Below are 8,000 nucleotides of genomic sequence, written 5' to 3'. Positions count from 1 at the left end.
GTTCCAGGAGCTGCTGCAAGACAGCCGAACTGAAGGAAGACTTGTTCACCAGACAGTAAGTGACTGCAAACTTTACAAACAAACGTTACTTATTCAGTTCAGCTACAGAATTGCTCTCTTATTAGATTCTCATGACAAATGCACTAGAAAATGAACAATTTGCTCATAGTGTCCCCATGGTTTTTCTACTGTAGTGACTTTTTTTCTAAATCATGTGTGCTTCAAGTGCCCAGCTTAGTGTTTCCATATGGCACTTATGAAGAGTGCATAATGCTTTATAATTGTCTCAAAATCAAACATTTGTACTTGCAAAAATCTAAACCCCCACTACAATATAATTAATAAACACAACTATGAATAATTGGTTTGAAATGCCAAACATATAACCTATATAACTTTTGCATCACTCCTTTTTTATTTAAACAATTATTAAAGACCTGTAAGAATGTAGAACCAGATACTTTGAAATTGCTTCCATGTCCTCTTCCCTTTAGTACCACTGCTTCTACTGTACTGTCTTTACCTGTCAATATTGTCATTAGATCAGACTATGAATGTAAGCATAATGGGGAAAGGGGGGTTTTAATGACTGTTGGATCAAAGCCAGAAAGTCAGTACGCAGCCTTGATCTTTAGTACGGTCAAGCCTCATTAGTCTCTGAGCTTAAATGTAAGTTTGTATACTAAACTCCTCTCTCTGTGCTTAGCTGATCGAGCCAAGGGAGACGCCCAGTGATGTGGGCGGGGCTAAGCCTTCTCCTGGCTCTCTGCCTGCTCCCTGGGGGTGGGGCAGAGAGCGAGGGGGAGGGGACTCGGTGTAAGCCACCACCCGATTGGAGGATCGGAGAGGTGGAACCTATGAAGGACGCCATTGGCCAGGTGACGCTGGTGGTCCTTCTCCAGGCCAGCTGATTGTTCTGCTTGGTGCAGGCATCCAGGTAAGTCTGCAAAATGTGTCCCAGTAAAAAAAAGTATTTTTATTCAAAAGTTACACAATACAATATGATTAAACATGTTGATTTTCATATTTTCTTTTACAAATTTCTGCCCACCCCCCCACCCAACCCCACCCAACCCCACCCATTTTAACCTCTTGTCGTCACTACCCTTTCTTTGTTAGCAAATATGTAAGAAGTAGATAGACCTCTATTGCAGACATCACTGTGCATGTATTGTACGAGGTAGGCAAAAGTAAGTCATATACACATATGAGTCCTTAACTTATAAATGACACTGAACCACAGCTTCAGAGTGTCACATGCTCGATGTTCAGTTGGCCCAGTTCCATCTTAGTGCCCATCGGTGCTGCCAGACCTGTCCCCTCAAACCTAAAAGTAGTGCTAGAAATGCACATTTGCCTGAGCTAGTCCAATCTTTACATGTGACCTGGGTACTTTGTTGTTCATCCTTCTATTATATCTTCACCTTCTCTTGTCTTGTCTTGTCTTGCAGACTGGATGGGCTGCGCCTGAAGCTGGAGAATCAGGGTCTGGAGAATGTGACCTATATGGTGGTCAACCACCAGGGGGAGCAAGCACAGCGCTTGCACACCCTGCTGGGACAGAAGCTGACAGAGAACATCACCCTGTACAAACAGGAGCCAGGACAGGCCGACGTGTGGCAGGCCCTGTCTGGAGAGAAAGACGACTTCCTCATCTACGATAGGTGAGTTCCTCTTCAAAGTCACTGTCAATTATATAGGACTGAATAATGGGATCATGGGATGAGAGTTTTTCATTTTATGTACCACACACACACACACACACACACACACACACACACACACACACACACACACACACACACACACACACACCTATTTGACTCAAATGCAAGTATCCCTTCTGACTATGTTGTTGTTGTCCTTCACCCCCTACTCTCTATTAGGTGTGGCCGTCTCACCTACCACATCTCCCTTCCCTACTCCATCCTGGGCACTGGCTATGTGGAAGATGCCATCAGGGAAACCTACTGCAAAAGCATCTGTGGGGCCTGCACCTATGAGGTACACACACACACACACACACACACACACACACACACACACACTGCAAATCGGTGAATGTTAGAGCCAGAATTCAGACCACGGTGTCTTTCGAGGCGCCACTATATGTGTCTGCTTTGACTATATGGGAAACAGACCTATGAGTTATTATAAACATCTAATATCTAAAACTGACTTAAAATCTCTCAAATCAAAAACAGAGCTCAGAGATCCCTGCAGAGTGCAAGAAGCCTGTGGAGGCCAAGCCTGAGGGAGAGGGGACCACCGAGACCGGCCACGGGCATGGGCACGGGCACGGGCACGGCCATGGCCACCATCATGGAGATCACCATGGTGTCGGCCACCGTGGCAACAGAGGGGAGGGGCATGGTCACCATGGCGAGAGAGGCAACCAGAGTGGTCAAGGTCATGGGGGCTCACACGGGCATGGGGGCCAACAGCAACACCAACATGATGCCGGCCAGGTGCACCATGGCCATGAGCACATGGGTCAGCAGGTGATGCAACAAGGCCAGATGCCTCAGGATGCGCAGGCGGCACATGCGATGCAGAGGCCATGAGAGAAGAGGAGAGCCATGTGAAAGGCCGAGTACAGCTGACAGTTGAAGGAGGGGTCGGATAAAGACGCCGCCCTCAAGGCCAGCTGATGCTGACACTGACGGAGGCTGTTTGTTAGCGAGGGGAGCGACCAACCCGCCGGGCTCTGACACTGTGATGAGGCACTGCCTGCCTCCTGACAGTGACAGGGACTGACGGGTGACATCACCAATCAGATCAGGGAGACCTGACAGTGACGCCTGCCCCTTGCTGACTGACAGCAGCCTCAGCCAGCCACATGAGCCTGACCCCTGGGTGTTGAGAGCTGAGGGTGACAGCAGCCTCAGCCAGCCACATGAGCCTGACCCCTGGGTGTTGAGAGCTGAGGGTGACAGCAGCTGTAGGCAGGGCCGTGGCTCTAATACAGTTACTCTGCTAAACCTTAGAGGCTTCACATTACCATCTGTGATAACAACACCAGGGCAAAGTGCTCTGTTACCAACTAGTATTTCCCTGGGACTGGGGGGGGGGCGGCCACACTGATAGAGAGGTGTTGGAGATGGAGGTGCACTCACATCTTAGTTAGGACAAATGAGGATTTCCAGATGGGGAAATGCTACCCAAAAAAGTAGTGTATTATATAGAGAATAGACTGTCAATTGAGACATGAAATCAGGAAAAAGTGCACTCCTCTCCTCCTTCCTCTTTCAGTGTCTGCTTCTCCTCCTCTCCCAGGAGTGTATGGAGTCTTCATGTTGATGTCTCTCCTTCTCCGTTTTGCTCCCTCCATCCTTAATGAAAGCAGGCACATAAACTACGCTCTAGTGGTGTCTGTCTGATACCAGGCTGTGGGGAGAGGAGGGGGAGGGTCATGGAACATGATGACCCCCCAAAAGTTCAAAGTTCAAACACCAGAGAGCTTTGGCGGAAGTATGTAGGAGTAAAGTATTTACCAGAGTTTAAACAAACCGGTATCCAGATTAGGGAAAAAAACAAGATCTCAACCAAAATGTAACGCTGAAATACTCAGCTTCAGTTACTGCTTTAGTTACTGCTTTAGTTATAATTATGTGACCTGGGTTTTAATTATGTAACCTGGAAGAAAAAGTGAGGGTCGCTGTTTGAAAAAAGGAATGTTCTTAAGACATTTTACCTTGAAATTGTCAAGGTAAATCTCTCACAGCTTACAGCTTGGTTATGCAATCAAGTGCAATGTGCTGTAGTGTGTGTTTGGTTTTCCTTCTAAATTTAGTTTGTGTGTGGGACAATATGCATAGGTCTGTATTTACACTGCATTCATGTGAATAAAACATCAAGAGTGAACCCTTATTTTAGCTTCAAGGAACCATGTAGAAAGAGTGAAGGATGTCGATTGGCTCATTGAAAGATGGTTTGTACATTCTGTACTTTATGAAGGGCTCTAGTGGAAGACAACTGTCACCTAGAAAACCTGATGTTTGTACAGACAAATGTTAAATTGGAAGAGAAGTGGTGGGAAAAGTATTGAATAAAGGTGGTGTGCACTCATGATTGTCTTAGGCCATTCACTGTGTGTGTGTGTGTGTGTGTGTGTGTGTGTGTGTGTGTGTGTGTGTGTTCAGATTAATTTTTTAATGTGTGCATAGAGCAGTACTGAACACAACAAGCTACAACATCTCCCCTACATTGACAATTCAGGTCACAGGCTTATCCGTATATCCTTAATATATTTTACCCTTTGAAGGTGAAGCACTAGGAGAACATGCCAGGAGCAATTTAATATTTCTGGAAAATTAGTGTCGAACTATTTGATAGAGTGGATTTTCAAGGTGGTTTTACAGGAATTTGGTAACTGCACATGCTTGTAAAATTCCTTGCATGTGACTTGCAAGTTTGCAGTGGTTAGCCTCAAATATAGAATTTATTTCAAATTACATTTTGTAATAACCAAAACAAACATTCCTTTGAATGCAAGCTTGTTTTTAAGGTTTTGGTATTATAGAAATGTTTACTTTCGAGATTAAGCAAGCGCTGTTATTTCCACAAGATATAGCCTATTATAGTTTCTCAATTACTTCCACACGTTTTCTGAAAGCATGGCTCCGTTTCTCAAAACTCTAAAACACAAATCCAAAAACTCACACACAACCCAAAACTCCACAAATCTCTTGCAAAAGCAAACACTGCATTCAAAACAATGTTATGTCTTCTCAAAATGAAATGTTGTCTTCAAATGACACACACCATCAAATGATTAGAACCAATTGACATATGCTCAATGGAAAACACTATGATGAGCAGTAAACACTACCATGATAAGATTAGCAGTAGGCCTTTTGCATTTTCAGTGTTACACTACATACTGTATGTACCTACTGTACCTGTTGTAAACTGTTATGTTTTCATACTCAAATATAAAACACACAAATAAGAATAGAATGTTGTTTTTATTCTGAAATACTCACATCTCACCTCAGCAATGACAGCTGTATTTGTAAAGGGTTCTTCATACAGAACAAACAATAGAAAAAATAAAATAAGCCTTCTGCATAAGAAGAAAGAACCTAAAATAGGTTGCATTCTGCCTTTTGTTCCTGTCTGGCCACAGGACCTCATCGACATCACAGGCAATGTTCTCCTTGGCCAAGCAGCAGAGAAAGTATTGCCTGGCATGACGCATCCAGCCCTGATATGCTTCAGCAGCTACTGTATATCACCACATGCTTCCTCTTTCTGAGTTTCTCTCAAATAGCATCCTGTAGACCTGCTACATTCGTAGGTGGTTTCGTGTTGACAAACTCACCAGGTCAATATTTTGCAATATACCTTGGTCTTCAGTGATTTGAGTTTGTATTCGCTAATGTGTTATTGCATTTTTTGCCCTAACCATATCAACTATTTCAATCTCCTGCAAAGTCGGCATCCATTGTCCTCCAACACAGGAGACACCTTTAGAACTTTTATTGCTAAAGCTATGATTCCTAATTCAACAGCAACAGGTGTTTACCGATATGAGGAGTAGATGGTGTGATTGGTAGTTTGAGTTTAGCATTCTGAATGATAGTGTTTTCCATGTGAACACAAGCGATTTGATGAAGGAAGATTGTGCCAAATGTAGAGAATTGTGTGTAGTGTTTTGCAAAAAGTGTGGTTTAGAACTGCAAAATGAATGAAAAGCAGGAAATGTGTTTGTATTTGTGCAGAATTGGTGTGAGTTAAGGTAGGCCTACATGAGTTTCAGGTTTTGGTCATTGTGTCACAAGTTCCAGTGTTGGTGTGTATACGTACAAGCTATAGCATAGCGACCAACAGATGGCGATCAAGGTCTATAGAAAGTCACAGTACCCACTCAAGCATTTTGCCAGATATATGTGGATGTCTCTCAGTGTGAGAGAGTGATACAAGGAGCTAAGCCAAAAGTTTGATAACATTTTAATTTAATCTGCCCCTCATGCACACTGTAAACTTATAGTATATTACAAGATTAGGTCTTATAATTCATTAAATATCATTAATCCTAAGAAAAGTCCTGAAAACTGTCCTAGTGAGAGCTAAAAAAGCAGTTAACTAACCCCAGTAGTAATCATGATAGTAAGTGGACATAATCATAGACCTACACTGCTGTACCTACAGTGGGCTACAGTACCTGTGCTCTCATAGAACCGCAGTAGTATTAGTATTGTAATACCAATTCACACCCAGGCATGGGCGTCAGCAGCTTTTTGAATGTGGGGGGGACACTTATTTTTCGGGGGGTCTGGGGGTCCCCCCCCCCGACATTTTTTAAATAGTAGATTCAATTTCCTGCATTCTGGTGCGTTTTACACCCAAAATAATCTCCCTCTTTCTTTGTTTTTCCTTGGAGCTGGCATGGTCTGCAATTACTGACTACTATTATGTTTTGGTTTAACTCACAGAGGCCTGACACTGACACGTGGCACTTTTTAGGTACTTTATTAAATATGAAGATTCAAAAAGAATCAAAGAGTGAATTAGAAAAGAATGAGGTAATACTCAGAGCCTATTACAATCAAACTTAGCCCTCTTCAGTGCATTGCAGAACATACAACTATAACAAACAAACAAAATCAAAGAGTGAATTAGAGCTGTCTCCACTGCCCCTGCCTGCTGCCCCTGCCTCTGACTCACTCTCACTCTCAACCACCTATATCAGGAGAAATGGGGATGCATTGAGCACTTGTTCATATTGTTTTTCTCTAATAGAACATTTGACATAGAAATACAATCATCAATACAAAAAATACAATCACAAGCATTTTAGAAATAGAAAAATAAATGGAACAGGTGTTTTCTTCTTATTTTTTAACCCTAGCTCAAGCAATCAGATGCAAAATTGATTCTTTGGGTGGGTGCAATGGCCAAATTAAATAGTGCAAATGCTCAGGGCAATGAACACGGGCAGGAGATGCAATAATGACAGGACAGGTAAGCACTGTGAGGTGTTTGTCGCCATTCTGTGCTTTTGATGACATTTCGCCTGTGTCTGTTCTGCATTTAAACATGTCTAACCGCACTAGTAATGCCTAACAAAACTGCTAGTGCCATATAGCTGATCTAGCTCGTATTTGGTTGCTAGTAGGCTATGCTAATTATATTGCTAATACAGAGAATGTCTCATAAGGTGCTAACATTCTTATCAGAAAAGCTGGCTGTGTTTGACCTTGGGAGAACGCAATGTTGCTGTTTGGCCACTCACGGGAAAACTTGGATGACTGACTTACTTTTATCTTCTTAGAAAATGTTTTCCTTATATCCATCTTGGTGGATGATCTAAATATCGTCTTGCCTCAGTCTGAATGTTTTGAATCTGCGTGCGTGTCGGATGCTGCTGCTGCCGTGTTAAAAACAGAAGTAAAACGCGGAGTGGACTTCTGGATATGGGCAATCCCCTACTCATAAAGTGGAACGGATTTGATTGTGAAGCAATGAAAATAACGCTGACCAGTCATGCAACATATTTTTTATGGCAAATGTGGGGGGGTCCAAACGACCTTGTTTCAAAGGTGGGGGGGACACGTCCCCCCCCAAATATATGGTGGTGACGCCCATGCACCCAGGTAGTCTGTTTATAATTACCCCAACATTCTAAATCTTTTATTTTTTTAAATGATCCAGGTTTCATAAAATAACTTGAGACATTATGTCTAATATGTTGTTAGAGTCAAGATTCTCTCTCATTCTCTTTCCTCACTAGCATTTCTCACGGCTAAAGGGCACATGAGTTACTGCCTCTGAGGTCCACTTTAAAACACATCTACTTTCAAGGCTCATGTAATGAGGTCAAGATGTCTGTCTTCTTCAACACTCACCAAAAAATCGAACAGCACCTCCACAGCAACTCATTCTCCTTGTAATGTATCTGAATTGCCATTCAGACTGCGCGTCTGAAAAGGTCAACAAGCAACCTGAGGTAATAAACGAGGCCCGGGTAGGCAGCCAGCGTGGGCGTAAATGGCCCG

The 8,000-nt window shown here is 43.0% G+C and overlaps 1 pseudogene across 1 annotated transcript; it reads left to right on the top strand.

Annotated features, from left to right (window-relative positions):
- On the top strand, positions 1-4,069 carry LOC308157216 (selenoprotein Pa-like; annotated as a pseudogene). Its single transcript, XR_013938027.1, has 5 exons — positions 1-55; positions 707-937; positions 1,452-1,664; positions 1,887-2,004; positions 2,205-4,069. The product of XR_013938027.1 is annotated as a selenoprotein Pa-like (transcript).
- Positions 4,070-8,000: the final 3,931 nt, after the last annotated feature.

This window comes from Nansenia antarctica, assembly GCF_963989245.1.
Source record: "Nansenia antarctica genome assembly, chromosome: 5".
In the NCBI taxonomy this organism is placed as follows: domain Eukaryota; kingdom Metazoa; phylum Chordata; class Actinopteri; order Argentiniformes; family Microstomatidae; genus Nansenia; species Nansenia antarctica.
This window is presented reverse-complemented; position numbering and strand designations above follow the sequence as displayed.